The sequence below is a fragment of the Narcine bancroftii genome, chromosome 9, assembly GCF_036971445.1.
Source record: "Narcine bancroftii isolate sNarBan1 chromosome 9, sNarBan1.hap1, whole genome shotgun sequence".
NCBI classification, from domain to species: domain Eukaryota; kingdom Metazoa; phylum Chordata; class Chondrichthyes; order Torpediniformes; family Narcinidae; genus Narcine; species Narcine bancroftii.
The window spans coordinates 67,855,451-67,873,336 of NC_091477.1; the positions used below are offsets into that span (position 1 = coordinate 67,855,451).

Here is a 17,886-nt window from a genome sequence, read left to right on the forward strand (position 1 = left end):
CCTTCCTGTAATATGGCAACCAGAATTACACAAAATACTGTAAGTGCAGATTCACCAACACTTTCAAAGGCTTTAATGTGACTTCCCTTCTTTACTCTCTGTGCCCCGCACAATATGCAATACGTCTCCTGAACCACCTTGTTTAAAACGTAATGGGAGTGTAGATTAATTGGGGGTAAATTGGGCAGCACGGACTCATGGGCTGAAATGACCTGTTACCATCCTGAATGTCTAAATTTAAATATTAAAAATAATTAAATATTTAAATTTAAAATTTGTCTATTTGTATGGTTGTTTTCAGGGAGATGGTCCCTCAGGCCTCCCAAAAGGTCTGTGGTGTTCTGCTCCTGACATTTAACCTCCCAATGTGTACTTGCTCACACTAAACTCCATCTGATGTTTCTGGCCCTTACCTCTAAAACACTCATTCTCACCTTCCTTTGGCTATGACCCCCTGAGGACTCTGCTCAAAGTCCGTGGGTTCCCTTCCCTGGGAAACAGTCAAGTTTAGTTGGTTTCATTTGTACTCCATGCCCCCCACCTTAAATGTGCTGTGGCCCTGTGATAGTACAGACCTATCACCAATGTATATAGTTACAGTATCTTGAGAATGTATGTAATGACTGTGCTTACAGCAATTGGCTGAGAGCTTAGCCACGCCTACTGTCTGGGCCTTAAAAGGTTGTGTCCCTAGCCAGGCCGGATCATTCCGGACTGGTCAGCCACCTGTGAAGAGCTCCTGTCTTTTGCTAATAAAAGCCTTGGTTTGGATCGACAAGTCTTTGGTTCTTTCGACGAGCTCTACAGGCCCCCATTGAAAAAGGCTGTGTAACGCAACTGAATGCACTCAGAGACAAGTGAGGAGTACAAATGTGCTTTTAATAGCTTACAATCAATGGCCAGTAGACACAATAGTCCTCAGGTGAATCTGAAGTACGGTGGGAAAACCAGGGATTATATTGGGGTAGGTGAGGGAGGAGCCAGCCACCTGAGCAACACACAGATGGTGAATTCCAGTTCACTGCAGGGTGCTCTAAAGAATAAATGTCCTCTACACTGCCCACAACTCCACCAACTTTGAGTCAATTGCATTTGTTCAAGTCATTGTTCTTTTTACTCTTGCAAGTGCTCACAGATTCCATCTTCCCGTTCTCCACCCTCCGTGATACTCAGCTCCTCAAAGTTCTCTGTGTGTATGCTAACATTCATCAGGCTTCAGTCACCAAATCCCTGCCACTTATTGACCTACAGTAAAACCCCTGGTGTCCAGTGCCTATGGGGATTGGTAAATGCCAGAGAGGTGTATTTCCTGGTGGCTTGAGAGTTACTCTTACAATACTTAATTAATGCACCCCCATTAAGAATAAACCATTTAAAAGATAAAAGACAAAAATACTAAACTATACTTACACTGAACAAACTTCACTTTCATGAATATATTTACATGATTGAGAGCATTTTATATTATTTTCAGTCACATTCAAAACATTTAACCGTCACTGCATCTGCAGGTTCCTCCCCCTCTACGGAGCCTCCCAAAAGATGAACAATAATATTATAGATAATTAACACCCTCCACCACCCCCTCCCCCCAACCTAAGTTCACAGATAAAGCCTCTGACTGGGATGATTCTTACAAAGCAGGGATAAGGAGAATCTTTAAGAGAGTCATCCCAATGGCGAGTGGAAAACCAGCTCTTTATCCTGAGTGACGCCATTTTATTCAAACACAAACTTTATTTAAACAGCTGCTATGAGCAAAGCACGACCAAAGGCCCTCCCCTGACTGAATATTTGCACCCATCTTCATCAAAGGTGTATGTGTTACTTCAAAGAACATTTACTTTTACAATTTTAAACTTACATATTTTTTAGCTATTATTTCATTCTAATTTTTTTAATGTATTTTCGTTGATTTTTTTCCCAGTTGCTTGAGGCTGCGGGTTGCTCGAATACCAGGGTTTTTTTTAAACTGTATATCAGCTCTTCAATCTGCAAAGGCTCCATTTAAATGTTTTATTCTTGACACCCAGAGTACTGACATTCTTGACAAGAATGTCACTCCTAGAGTTTAAAGGTTGCAATCAATGCAAACATTTGAGGGATTTGTTTCTTCCCCTTTGGGGAAACTGCAGTCAACTCTGTAGAAATGAAAAATTTCTTCCCATTAGTTATAAACTTTCCTGGAAGGCTTGCTGATTATGATGTTAACCAAGAAAATCTGCAGATGCTGGGATCAAGTGAAATGCCCAAAGTGCTGGAGAAACCACTCAACATCCATAGGAAGTAAAAGGTCAAGTCGACGAATGGGCCCAGGACTGAAATGTCAGTTACCCTTTACTGCCCATCGCTTCTGCGTGACCTGACAATGATAATAAGTTTATTGTCCAACATATGCCTGAAACTCTTAGTTGCTGCAGCCAAACAGGTATTTTGTAAAACCTTTTCAACCTTTTTCTTTCCATTCACGTACCACTTTAAGTTTTCCCTACGCCATCGGTGCTCTGTGATTATTGAGGGATTGCTTAAGGTGGGATGTGAGTGGAAAGACAAAGTTTGAGAACTACTGGGGTACATTAAATCACCATATAGAAAGAGAGAATAAATATAAAAGATAGATGATAAATATTCACAGTTACAATGAATGCAAGTTAAAAAAAAAAGGTGCCATTTCAGTAGTTTATGACTAGTTTATGGGTAGTAAGGGGAGGATCAATGGCCTGATAGCCATTTGAAAGGAGCTACGTTATTCTTGAACTTGCTGGACCTCAGGCTTCTGGGTCTTTTACAGTGTTGGCTGCCTTCTTGAGGCAACACCTCACATAGATGTCTGCAATGGCTGGGAGGTCTGAGTCTGTGAAGGACCTGGTTACATTTGCTACCTTCTGCAGTCTTCTATGTTCTATGTTGCTGGACCATTTGAATTTCCAAACCAGGCTGTGATGCAATCAGTCAGTACACTTTCTGCAGAGTATTTGACAACATGCCAAATCTCCTCAGGCTTCTCAGTAAGGAGAGGCCTTGATATGCTTTCCTCATGGGCACCTCAATGCGCTGGCTCCAGGAGCTGTACTCTGATGGGTGGACTCCCGGGAACCTGTTCTAACCCACTCCCATCAATGTGGACAGGTTGGTGATCCCTCAGCCACAATCAGCTCCTTGGTCTTGTTGACATTTTGAGCAAGATTTCCACCCAACCTCCTTTCTGTAGACTTACTTATTCTTCCCATTATTCTCCAGTTTCATCAGTGAATTTGGTGTCCTTCAAAAAAATAATGAGTAGTGACTTTTTCCAACTCCTTTGCATATCTATCAGTCACCTAAGTCCTGAGCTCTGAAATCCACCTCCTTTATGTTCAACACTTTCTCATAAATGTCCCTCCAGTTCCAAGGTAATAATCTTCTAGAGCTATTTAAATTCACATTTTAGTTATGGTCGCTGTATCAAATTGTAAGTTTGGGATTATTAGAGTGACAGTAAAATTTTATGGCACATCAGGTATTACCAATCCTCTTGAAGACTTTACTTACGGAATCAGCCAATTATGAAGCATCCATTTGCACTAATCTGATGCTAATGCCATTATATTCTCATCAACTTCCCCCACCCCTTCCCCAACCCACCTCCGGATTTCAACCACTTACTACACCTGACGAGCAAATCACAGTGACTCTTTAACTTAGCAACCTGCACGTCTTTGGAATGTGGGCTGAAACCAGAGCACCTGCCACAGTCATGGAAAGAATGTGCAAACTCAACACATTGCCCAAGGTCAGGATGAACAGTCTCTGGGGCTATCTTGGAGTGAAGAAAAATGAGGGGAGATTTGATAAGAGGTTTACAAGATTATGAGAGGTATAGACAGAGTGGTTGCGATTAGGCTTTTTCCGCTTAGATTAGGGGAGATAAATACGAGAGTTTATAGTTTTCAGCTGAAAGGGGAAAGGTTTCGGGAGAACATTAGGGGAAGGTTCTTCACTCAGAGAGTGGTGGGAGTGTGGAACGAGATGCTATCTGGTGTGGTGAATGCAGGCTCGATCTTATGGTTTACGAATAAATAGGAAAGATGGGAGAGATCTGTAGGGTTATGGAATGGGAGCAGGTGAACGGGACTAGTGGAATAATGGTTGGCACAGATTAGAAGGGCTGAATGACCTGTTTTCTGTTCAGTAGCATTCTATGGTTCTATGAGAGGCAGCAGCTCTATCTGCTGCACCATTGTATCACCCTACAGAACCCATGCTCTTCTTCCCACAGGTCAGGCCCCGATTTCAATTGTATATTGCACTGCCAAATGTTTCCGAACCAATTTCACTGACGTGTCCTTGCTTCCTCATTTCAAACTGAAGCCATTTGTCCAATAAACACTTCCTGCAGTTTGGAATCGGACCCCAGAGAGATTGAATTATTTGTCAATTAGCAAGTTTGATTAAATGCAAGCATTGGATGTTGGGGTTTTATTAAGCCCCATATGATGAGATTACACAAGCAGGTGCCCATCCAAAGGCATTCAACTTCTCTTCAGATTTGTATATCTTTGAATTGCATTTCATACTCCATACTTTCCTGTTTATTTGTTGTTTCCTTTGCACTCTCTGTTGTCACATGACTTCATGCACTACGTCTCTTCAGCAGTTTTCCTTGGCATATCAACTTCTCTCATCATGAGGGATTTGGTACCATGTGCCTATATATCTGATCCGAGGGCAGCAGGCAAGTGCAAGATTCTCTCTCATGCTGGAAATCTGAAATGAAAACAGTGAACCAAATACTACTCAGCAGGACAGTCAGTGCCCCTGGAGAAAGGAGCAGAGTTAATCCAACATTTCTCATGCAATTCCATTTGATCTTTCAGTCTATTGACTGGGATATCTAAATGGACAGGACAGTGGGTGTCTTCTGGTCCTGATTTATTTTAATCTTGTTTTCATGATTGAACATATAGTTCCTTCCCTGTCGCGCAACCATAGAACCCCACAGCACAGAAACAGGCTCTTAGGCCCATCCAGTTTGTATTGAACTATTATTCTGCCTAGCCCCAACAACTTGGCCTTGGATCCTCTATCCCTCTCCCATCCATATGCCTGTCCATAGTTCCCATAAATATCAAAATTAAGCCTGCATTCACCACTTCATCTGGTTTGACTCTCATTTTCTATGTGAAGAAGTTCCCCTTAATGTTGCCTTTTGCCCTTAACCCATGGCCTCTAGTTCTTGTCTCATCCTACCTCAGTGGAAAAAATGTCTTTATCTTATCTCCTTTTTGATATGGACTTCAATAACCTTTGCTACCCTGCGACAAAACTCTGAGTGACTGATCCTTTATCAAAATGTACACTCTTTATAAAATTTTGCACTGATCCCCATGAGGCCTATAGGAAAGAAATTTGCCCCTAGCCATTGTGTTGTCATTTACTTCTGAGATTCAGATCTGTCGACGACGTCAATTGAACTAATTGAACTAATTGAACTAATTGAACTAACTTCCGGTCTACAAGCACAAAGTGTCAGCTGAGACTGAATTTCTACACCAGTGTGTATCCGATTTTCCATCCAATTTTGGTCACATTAAATTTTGATTGATCATTTGGATTTGTAAACAATTTCCCTCAGACCTCACCTCTTTAGCTTCCCCCCACTCTGCCTGACATTTCTCAGTTTAAGCCGTTTGCCCATCAACTGATGCTGCACTGATCGAACTGAAAATGCTTGCTATAATTTGCAGGTGATTAGCAAGAAGCGAACCATCTACAAATTGAAGCAGGCACTAGCAAAGTTAAGTGCTGAAATAAAAGCATATGACCAATAAACTGTGCAACAAATAATTAACTTGAGCACTGAAAAATTTGTAGTTGGAGATTAATTTTTTTTAAGCCTGCTTATGGAATTATACACACAACAACAGTTTGAGAAAGCTGTCATTTCATCATGTTAAAATATATATTTCACCCTTGTATTTCAATAGAAATTAATCCCTAGTATACAGTACATCTTTAAATTGTGGAAAACTAATTTTAACTGTTTCATTACCAGACCAATAGTGAACTGTAAAGAATAATAAACAGCGATTCATTCATGCTTGTGAAGAATGTTGATTCTTGTAATGGGTTAAGTGCTCCAAAAAGGTGACATTTTTCATGACATTTCACACCAAAAATGCTGCTTCCTGCAGTGAATTAAGATCTCTGAAAAGGCCATTTCTTCCTGACATTTCCAAATTGTATACCTAGGGAATATTCACAGAATATGGATTGCTAGCAATCCATGGAAAATCAGCTCCATAATCTAATAAAGCACATTTTGAGAGAATTACTCAAAATCAGCTCAAAACCAAACACAGAATGCGGCAGAAGTTTTTGCTTAAACAAATGATCAGTTGATAAATACAACTGCTCGACCCTGGGATCTCATAGCCAAGAGCAAACTTTTGCACGTTCTCACACACTTGCAGTGATTGGAAACAGAACTCAGCAATTTCAATGTGACACAAAAGCAAAGAGTATTGAGAATGTTAATTCTTCCCTGTATAATTTCTGAGTTCCACTGTTTTCTATTAACACTTTTCCCTTTCACCCAATGCTTTTGTAACAAATTTAAGGATGATTAATTAACGTTTGGTCACTTGTGCTGAATATACTACGCGGTTGTCACAGCCTTCTGTGCCAATCAGCAAAAACATATCTGTACTAATCCTATTTACCAGCATCTGGTCCACAGCCTTCAATACAGTATTGTCAAGTGGACCAAAACAGAAAATGCTGTCGACTCTCAGCAGGTCAGGTGGTTTTAGTGGAAAGAGAGAGTTTCAGGGGCAGGAGCCTTTGGCAGATACTGCCTGACCCCTTGAATGTTCACTGCATTTTCTGGTTTTATTTCAGTTTTATAAGATCAGCAGGGTTTCCTTTTATTTCTGGAGGACAAGGCTTTTCCTTAAAGGGATTGAGTAACATCTGACTACAGATTTTCAACAATTCCCATCACTACCAAAGCACAATAACTTGCAGAGGTCAAGACTGCATCATGACAAAACCAGATTTGCTTAATCAAAAACAAATGGTTTCCTTTAGTAAATACAACATCATTCCAAACAATCCAAGCCCTGAAATGCTTCAGATTTATTTTTCATTAAAGTTTGACCTTTTTCTAGGTGGGTTACATCTTTTAGTTGAACTGAGAGGCAGTTCACAAGTATCATTTACTCAGTTTGTTGGCTGGAGGAGAGGATGTTCGACAATTCTCCCCACCAGGTGTGGGGTTCCAGGTAGCAGCATATCTCCACTCTCCAAATAGGTCCTGCAGAGAGGCATGCAGCCCAACTCAATCATACTCTCCAAGATCACTTTCCGGGCTGGCCCTGTTGACCTCCATTTGGTCCACATCCATCCAAGCCCTTCCTGTTCATATGTCTGATTTCAGATTTATTGTCAGAATGCAGCATTAAATGACATCACATACAACCCTGAGATTCTTTTTCCTGCAGGCGAGGCAGAATCGCCACTTATTGGTAGTGCAAAAAACTGTACACAAATGTAAACAAGCTGACTGGACAATGCAGAGAGAGAGAAAAAAATCAATAAAGTGCAAAAGTAAGAATCTTTAAATGAGGCCCTGACTGAGTTTGTTATTAAGGAGTCTTGAAGTACTTGTACCTCTTTCCTGATGGTAGCAGCAAGAACAGAGCATGTGCAGGGTGGTGTGGATCCTTGATGATTGCTGCTGCTCTCCGATGGCAGAAGTACCTGTAGATATTGATGATGGGCAGGTCTTTGCCTGTGATATCCTGGGCTGTTCCCATTACCTTTTAAAAGCTTTACGCTCAGGGGTATTTGTCTCCCCATACCACACACTTTCCACCACATCCCTGTAGAAATTTGCCAGGGTTTCCGAAGTTGTACCACACCTCCGCCAACTCCTCAGGAAGTATAGGCGCTGACGTGCTTTCTTCATCACACCATTTGCCTTAAGACCACCTGGATGCATCCCCGATCCAAACACTGGCACCTCCTGGACTACATCCTGGTGCGAGAAAGTGACAAACAAGATGTGCTCCACACCAGGGTCATGCCTAGCGCGGAATGCCACACTGACCACCGGCTGGTTCGCTGCAAGCTCAACCTTCACTTCAAGCCAAAGCCCAGGAACAATAAAGCCCCCAGAAAGAGGTTCAGTGTTGGAAACCTGCAGTCAGACGAAGCGAGAGGAAACTTCCAGGCAAACCTCAAAGCAAAGCTCGACGTTGCAACCCGCCTCACGGACTCGTCCCCTGAAACCCTCTGGGATCAGTTGAAGACTACCATACTGCAATCCACTGAAGAGGTACTGGGCTTCTCCTCCAGGAAAAACAAGGACTGGTTTGACGAAAACAGCCAGGAAATCCAGGAGCTGCTGGCAAAGAAGCGAGCTGCCCACCAGGCTCACCTTACAAAGCCGTCCTGTCCAGAGAAGAAACAAGCCTTCCGTCGCGCATGCAGCCATCTTCAGCGCAAACTCCGGGAGATCCAAAATGAGTGGTGGACTAGCCTCGCCAAACGAACCCAGCTCAGCGCGGACATTGGCGACTTCAGGGGTTTCTACGAGGCTCTAAAGGCTGTGTACGGCCCCTCACCCCAAGTCCAAAGCCCGCTGCGCAGCTCAGACGGCAAAGTCCTCCTCAGCGACAAGATCTCCATCCTCAACCGATGGTCAGAACACTTCCAATCTCTTTTCAGTGCCAACCGCTCAGTCCAAGATTCCGCCCTGCTCCAGCTCCCTCAACAGCCCCTAAGGCTAGAGCTGGATGAGGTTCCCACCCTGGATGAGACATATAAGGCAATCGAACAACTGAAAAGTGGCAAAGCAGCAGGTATGGATGGAATCCCCCCAGAAGTCTGGAAGGCTGGCGGCAAAACTCTGCATGCCAAACTGCATGAGTTTTTCAAGCTTTGTTGGGACCAAGGTAAACTGCCTCAGGATCTTCGTGATGCCACCATCATCACCCTGTACAAAAACAAAGGCGAGAAATCAGACTGCTCAAACTACAGGGGAATCACGTTGCTCTCCATTGCAGGCAAAATCTTCGCTAGGATTCTACTAAATAGAATAATACCTAGTGTCGCCGAGAATATTCTCCCAGAATCACAGTGCGGCTTTCGCGCAAACAGAGGAACCACTGACATGGTCTTTGCCCTCAGACAGCTCCAAGAAAAGTGCAGAGAACAAAACAAAGGACTCTACATCACCTTTGTTGACCTCACCAAAGCCTTCGACACCGTGAGCAGGAAAGGGCTTTGGCAAATACTAGAGCGCATCGGATGTCCCCCAAAGTTCCTCAACATGATTATCCAACTGCACGAAAACCAACAAGGTCGGGTCAGATACAGCAATGAGCTCTCTGAACCCTTCTCCATTAACAATGGCGTGAAGCAAGGCTGTGTTCTCGCACCAACCCTCTTTTCAATCTTCTTCAGCATGATGCTGAACCAAGCCATGAAAGACCCCAACAATGAAGACGCTGTTTACATCCGGTACCGCACGGATGGCAGTCTCTTCAATCTGAGGCGCCTGCAAGCTCACACCAAGACACAAGAGAAACTTGTCCGTGAACTACTCTTTGCAGACGATGCCGCTTTAGTTGCCCATTCAGAGCCAGCTCTTCAGCGCTTGACGTCCTGCTTTGCGGAAACTGCCAAAATGTTTGGCCTGGAAGTCAGCCTGAAGAAAACTGAGGTCCTCCATCAGCCAGCTCCCCACCATGACTACCAGCCCCCCCACATCTCCATCGGGCACACAAAACTCAAAACAGTCAACCAGTTTACCTATCTCGGCTGCACCATTTCATCAGATGCAAGGATCGACAATGAGATAGACAACAGACTCGCCAAGGCAAATAGCGCCTTTGGAAGACTACACAAAAGAGTCTGGAAAAACAACCAACTGAAAAACCAAAGATAAGCGTATACAGAGCCGTTGTCATACCCACACTCCTGTTCGGCTCCGAATCATGGGTCCTCTACCGGCACCACCTACGGCTCCTAGAACGCTTCCACCAGCGTTGTCTCCGCTCCATCCTCAACATCCATTGGAGCGCTTACACCCCTAACGTCGAAGTACTCGAGATGGCAGAGGTCGACAGCATCGAGTCCACGCTGCTGAAGATCCAGCTGCGCTGGATGGGTCACGTCTCCAGAATGGAGGACCATCGCCTTCCCAAGATCCTGTTATATGGCGAGCTCTCCACTGGCCACCGTGACAGAGGTGCACCAACGAAAAGGTACAAGGACTGCCTAAAGAAATCTCTTGGTGCCTGTCACATTGACCACCGCCAGTGGGCTGATAACGCCTCAAACCGTGCATCTTGGCGCCTCACAGTTTGGCGGGCAGCAACCTCCTTTGAAGAAGACCGCAGAGCCCACCTCACTGACAAAAGGCAAAGGGGGAAAAACCCAACACCCAACCCCAACCAACCAATTTTCCCTTGCAACCGCTGCAATCGTGTCTGCCTGTCCCGCATCGGACTTGTCAGCCACAAACGAGCCTGCAGCTGACGTGGACTTTTTACCCCCTCCATAAATCTTCGTCCGCGAAGCCAAGCCAAAGAAAATAGGAAAGATCCTCCGAGATAGTGACCTGTCCAAATGTCTCTTGAATTTTAAAAATATTTGCACATCCCCCCAACCTGAGCTAACCAGCCTGTGCTCCCCCAAATATGCCAATTAACCTACAGCCCCCATACATTTTCGAAGGATGGGAGCAAACTGGAGCCCCCGGAGAGACCCAGGGAAAATATACCAACTCCTTACAGACAGTGTCAGTTTTGAACCTGGGTCGTTAGCGCTGTAATAGCTTTGTGCCAGCCACTACGCCAGGGGTGGCCAAACATGTTTAACCTCAGAGCCATAAATGATAAACTTCAGATGTTTGAGAGTTGCAAGACATGAAAAATATTAGAGACATGTTTTTACTCTTACATGCATATTTTGTTCCAAAGATTTTATGAAAATAATAAGAAATACATGTAGTTTTTAAACTGCAACTTTGTATTAGTCTCAATAATCAAAAAGTGCACAGAAACGTACCAAAATATTTTCAAAACCCTGACTGACTTTCTGTGGAAATCTCTGCCCAAGGAAACAATAGAGGCTGCCTTAATAAATGTAGTTAATAAATGTAGTTAAGAGAGATTTTTGCAAATGTAGGGAAATTAAGGCTATGGGGAAAAGGCAGAGCTGGGTCTCACTGAATGTGGGAGCAGGCTCGATGGGCCGGATGGGTGTTTTTTGATTCTGATGTGTCCTCTTCGGAAACAATGCTGCCACTGGTCGCCACAGATACCTGAAACATTGCAGCATCTCTAGCCGAGTCCATGATGTGGGAAGTGACCCAATACAAAACTACCTCCTGTGGCAGGGCAAGGCCAGGGGGTTCTGTTCCACCCCATCCCACCCTCCGCTCCCCTCTTGCTAGTTGCTGACGGGATCAGGGAGTGGCTGCTGGGAGCGGAGACTGGGGTATGGAGTGGTCTATCCTCTGGATACCTGGTGCTGGCTCTCCATCCAGTGGGGCTAGGGGCTTGGCCATAGCCACTGAAAGGACCTTCACTAATGCTGCCAGCTCCAGCTCTGTCCTGTATGACATCCTCATTGGGGACTCCCACCAGCCTCTCCTCCCTGTCTCTGTCATCTTGCTTCCCCCCCCCCCTCCATCCGCCAGAGTGCCTGGACAGACACCCTGCCTCTGGGGCAGGTCATGCCACATCAAAGTTCTCCAGGCCCAGCCCCAGCTTCCTGACCTCCGTGGCCACTCCCTGCAGAGGACCCTCAGCTTTGCCTAACCCTTCTACCTCACACCTCACTTTGGCAGCACTCTGTTATGGTGTGGCCTGGCCCGAGCAAGGAGAACCTGACTCTAGCATGCACTGCTCTCTCCACTCCTCAGCAGGGGCCGTACCTCCAATTCCCATACACTCTTCCTTCTCCTTGTCATGCAGCCTGGGCTGTGACCATCCCAAGACCACCTGGTCTGGCTACAGACACTCCAATTAGTGCCCTGGAGTTGCTTCTTGAACACTGCTATCCCCTCCAGCCAATCTATTTCCACAAGCTGCACATTTCAAGTCAAAGAATGGCATTTAGCTCAAGAGCCACAATTTGGCCACCCTTGCACAACGCCAACTGTGTCACCCGTTGATAATTCATAATTGCACTGCAGGGGTAAAACACAGGATTCTGTTGACACTGTGATTAAATGAAAAAACACAGAGATGCTGGAGAAACTCAGCAGGTCCTTTATGTAGCAAAGGTGAAGATACATCGCCAACATTTTGAAACGTTGATGACGTATTTTCACCTTTGCTACATAAAGGCACTGTTTGACCTGCTGAGTTTCTCCAGCATTTGTATGGTTTTTTTTCAATACTACAGCATAGTCTTTACCAAAGTATTTATTCCTTCTAAATCCATCAACCTGCATCAGACCACAGCTCTCCATAGCCCTCCCATCCATGTGCATATCCGATCTCTTAAATGTTGAAACCAAACTTACACATCCATCCCTTGTTCTGGCAGTTTATTGCCCACTTTCACCAACCTCTGAGTGAAAACATTATCCTTAATGTTGAACATTTCACCATTCACACTAAATCCATATTCTCACCTCACCTCAGTGGAAAAAGGATGCTTGCATTTACTCTACCGATACCCTTCGTAATTTTTACACCTCATCAAATCCCTGCATTGTCTGACACCCCATGAAAGATAGTCCTAACCCAGTGGTTCTCAACATTTTTCTTTCCACTCACATACCACTTTAAGTATTCCCTATGCCATCGGTCTGTTATTAGTAAGGGATTGCTTAAGGTGGTATGTGGGCGGAAAGAAAAAGGTTGAAAACCACTGTTTTTATCATACCTAATTGACTCGGTATGTGCATGGTTTCATAACTCCAGAGGAAATTGGCCAATGACAATTTTTCTCAAGCAAATTATTTCAGTAACAATTGGGTCTAGAGCAGTGAATCTGAACCTTCCCTTCCCACTCACATACCATCTTAAGCAATCCCTTACCAATCACAGAGAACCGATGGCATAGGGAGTGGAAAGAAAAAGGTTGAGAACCACTAGCCTAACCTATTCAACCTTTCTCTGTAACCTAACTTTTCAGGACCTGGCAACATCCTTGTAAATATTCTCTGCACTCTTTCAATCTTATGGATACATTTCCCGTAGTTTGGTGACCAAAACTGCAAACAGTGCTCCAAAGTTTACCTCGCCAATGTCTTATGCAACTTTACCATTGCATCCCAACTTCTGTGCTCAATACTTTGATTTATGAAGGGCAAGATGCCAAAAGATCAGTTCATGACCCTATCTACCTGTGACACCACTTTCAAGGAATTATGCATCTGTATTCCTAGACCTCTCTGTTCTACTACTTCAGCAGTTTTCTCTGGCAACTCCTGATGTGGATTACTCTTCTGGTGAAGAAATTGCCCCTCAGATCCCCCTTTAATCTCTCCCACTCATTCTAAACTTTTGCCATCAGCTTCTTGAGTCAGCTAACCAGGGGTTAAGATGGTGACCATTCACCTTTTCCATGCCCCTCATAATTTTGTATAAATCTATAAAGTCAGCCCTTAGCCTCCAATGTTCCAGGGAATAAAGGCCCATTCTCTCCACTGCCCATTTGTACCCCATCAACATTGTTTCAGCTGACCTATCCTTAACTGGGCAATCATAGTAAAGGCTTAACAGTGATTGCTACTGGAGTTCATCAAAAGACTGCCCAAAAGTTGTTGGCCTTCCAATGTAAGGAGATGTTGGCATATTCCTGGCTACAGGAGTTCATGCAGTGGGATGCAATGATGTATGATGGCTTTGTTTGGAATGACCATAGTCTAGGGTCCTGAGGCCTGTGTTCCAGCCTTTCAAATACTCATGGTGCACTGTTTAAGGAAACAGGAATGGCATTAATACATTCCTATTGATGGCACAATGGACATGGAGGAAAGCATGTCCCAATTGGTTTTCTTTTCACTGAATACATTATCAAAAAATAACTGTTGGAGGAAAAGAAGAAATTTGCATTGACACTGCAAACTTAATCAAATCTTAAGAACTTTACGACTAAATGAAGTGGTTACCATCTAAGTAAAAGATGCATGGGAGTGGTGACATCTTTTGAGCTACCCCAAGCAGATCTTTTCCTTACATTTCTTACAAATTGCTCTGCCGTCTTGTATCCCATGCACTCTTTGATCTTACAGTAACACTACACCACAATTTTGTCTTGTCTGGGTAGCACGCAAAACAAAGGTACATGTGACAGTGCGCAATTAAATTAAATTTAATACAATTAGATCGCAGAAAATGTGGCATTTACCCTATGCGACAAGTCACTGCAAATTGCAATGGGTGGATAATGCCTTTTGACTGGGGGCTAAATATTGGCCAGGAGATCACATGTTTCCTCCAATTTCCTAACCCCACTACTGCAGAATAGTGCCGTGGAATCGTTTACTTATGCCGAAAAAGAATAAAGGGCTGGTTCTATGAATGGAAAGAAGTCAAGAATATTTCAGTGAAGCAGGGCCTGAATGGTTTGTTAAAGGCTAGAACTGAAGAGAGTCAAGGCGCATTGAGTAATCCTGCAAAGGAGAGGCTGTCACTTGGCAATTACGTGAAGGGGTTAATGTCAGGGAGCAAATCTAAATGCGTTGGAGAATTGTGGAATGATTTAGTGAAGGAGAGGTTGAGAAGGAATAGAAGAAACCACAGAGGAAAATAAACCTCTGAATGCCCAAATTTCTTAGCCAGAGATGTCTTACAAAAAAGGCTCCTGATCAGAATGCATCCAACAGTTGTGCTGAACAAAATATTAACTGAATAGGTCATCTCAGGAGATCAATTAAAGCCTCCATGAGAGAGTGATTCTTTGAGATGACCTCATTACTGCCTTGTTAATGCCACAGTGTTCTTGAAATATTATACATGCTCCATGGATTTTTATCTGCACATACCACATTGATCAGAGGACCACATACATCTGGATTAGATCCTGGGCTGAGAGAGGAACATGAAGACAACATGTGGGAAACGCAGCAGTGAATGAGAGGAATGAGAACGATGTTCTTGGTTTGCCCTGGAACGGTTTCACGGAATGTGACGATGAGATTGAGTAAAAGCTGTCAAAGATTTCTCACACTTCATCAGCCCATCAATTATTAAATAGGTTGGATGAATGCAGGTGTATTATGTCTTTCTAATTAGTTGAATTTGCATTAAAGGATGTATTGTAAGATTATTTGATGGTTAGAATCGCGGACTCATTTAGAAAAAAAGAGTCGAGTGCTTGTGGAGTTTGTGTTGACTCTTTGAATTAATTTTTCAGTGAATTCAGTGTCCTGCTATGGACATTTTCCTATCATAATCTCTCTCCATGGGTTCCTGCACAGTTACCCCATTTCCATTTCAAAGATGCTACTGAACATTTTTCATCATCCTTTCAGGCAGGGATTAAAGATTATAATAATTCACTTTATAGATTAAAAAAAACCTTGCCTCTCTTTGAGATCTTTTTTTCCAATGAAGAGAAACGTTTGTTCCTCTTGTTAATCTCCCAGCTGGTGGAAATGTTTTCTCGGTTTCTCTATTAAAAATTCTTCCCAATTATGAATATCTCTTGAATCTTTTTGTTTTCAAGCCTCTGCTTTCAGGAAAACATTTTCTCTAGAATTTCCAAATGCAACTCCCTCATCCCTGATATCATTTGAATAAATCTGCTCCAGAGTTTCTTCAAAACATAGTTATTTTTCATTAAGCGTGGTGTTCAAAATATTTTGACTAAGGCCAGAGCATCCATTTATTAAATCCTTTCCCTGCCTTTGAGATCTTTAGCCAATTAATAGATTTTTTTTGTTACAAGCCAGAGAATTTTTTTGGTTGTTGTTACTAATGGAAATCCTTCCTAATTATTAATATCTCATAAATCCTCCCTCAAGAAAACAAAAGCATACTTTAGCATGACTTCTTTGTTATATCTATATTTAACAAATTAAAAGTCCCACATGTTTTGTTTTAATAGATAGTACTGTACTTGCCTAGCATATAAATTAAGCAAAATATCTCAAGGCACATCTCCGGAGTATTAGCAAACAACATGTGGAATGAGGTGCATTAGGAGGTACTGGATACGTGGGCAAAGACAGAGAAGGAAAGAGATTAAAGGAACCACAAGAGATAGAGAGGCGAAGAGATTTAAAGAGAGCATTCTCAAACCTAGTCCCATGTCTGACGAAGGTGCAGCTTTAATATTGGAGAGAATGATAAAGATGTCAGAATTGTGATAAACATTTAAGGGCACCGGGACTGAGATTCCAGACGGGAATGAACGAATTCATGGGGAGAGTTAAAACAAAGATGAGAACTTTTAAAAATCAAGGCACTGTGGTTGTCAAGATGGTAGCAGAGGCCATGGTTAAGACGTTTGGTGATTATGGAAAGAGAGAGCATGGAAACAAACCCTACATCCCATCTCGACCCATCTCCACCTTTTCCAGTGACCACTCCTTCTGTGGCCCCTTTGTCCACTCCTCCCTCCCCACCAATCGTCTCCTTGGCACCTACCCCTCTGACTGCAGGAGATGGTCCATCCGCAACCACACCTCCTCCCTCACCACCATTCAGGGCCCCCAAACTGTCCTACCAAGTAAAGCAAAGCTTTCACTTGTGAATCTGCAGGGGTCATCTACTGCATCTGGTGCTCCCATTGTGGTGTCCTCTACATCGGAGAGACTGGGTGTAGATTGGGAGATTGTTTTGTTGAGCACCTTGCCTCTGTCTGCTGCCATAGTGTGGATCTCCCAGTGTCCACCCATTTCAATTCTCCGTCCCATTACCTTGTTGACGTGTCTGACTATGGTCTCATGCACTGCCAGACTGAGACCACCCACAAATTGGAGGAACGATATCTCATCTTCCAATCGGATGGCATTAACATCAACTTCTCTGCTTTCTGTTAACATGCCCCCCACTCTTCTTCCCCTGTTGCAGTTCCCTCCAGCTCTCTCTCTCCCTCTCTCTCCCTCTCTCCCTCTCCCTCTCTCTCTCTCTCTCTCTCTCTCTCTCGCTCTCTCCCCTTTTCCCTCTGTCTCCTTTCTCAGAGCTAAAAGAAATTCTCACCTTTCCTCTTATCATATCCAATTGACTGCTTTTAGCAGTTGGTCTGGACTCCACTTCCTCCCATTTTTCAGTCTTTATTCAGATACTTCCTGCTTTTTGCTTATACCTTGAAGAAGAGCTCAGGCCCGAAACATCAGTAATATATCTTTATCTCCTATAGACACTGTAAAACCTGCTGAGTCTCTCCTGTCTTTCGTTTATTTTTACTACAATTACAGTGTCTGCAGACTTTTATATTTCACTTCAGAATCAGAATCAAAATTTATTGTCAAGAACAAGTCAAAAGTTTGTTTTATGGCAGCATCACAGTACAAACATTAAATAAATCACCTTACAAAAATAAACAATGCACGAAAAGTCAAAGTAAGGCAGTATCTTTGGTTCAATGATCATTTAGACACCTGATGGCAGTGGGGAAGAAGCTGCCCTTGTGCTGCTGAGTTTTCGTTTTTAGGCTCCTGTACCTTTTTCCCAATGGTAGCAGAGGGAAAAGGGCATACCTGGGTGGTGAGGGAGCTCCTTGAGAATAGAAGCTGCTTTCTTAAGACACCACCTTTTGTAGATGCCCCGTGATGGTGCAAACCGAGTTAAAAAAATGTCCAGAGTTGTTCCTTGTCCTGGGTATTGGCATCTCTGTACCAGACAGTGATGCAACCAGCCAGAATGCTTTCCACGGTACACCTGTAGAAGTATTTGAGAGTTTTCAATGACGCACTGAATCTCCTCAAACACC

The 17,886-nt window shown here is 43.5% G+C and overlaps 1 protein-coding gene across 3 annotated transcripts in view; it reads left to right on the forward strand.

Moving 5' to 3' along the window:
* The window catches only part of LOC138742229 (glypican-5-like), a 641,419-nt gene that overhangs the window by 292,039 nt on the left and 331,494 nt on the right, over nucleotides 1–17,886 (forward strand). The gene's annotated exons all lie outside the window — the stretch shown is intronic.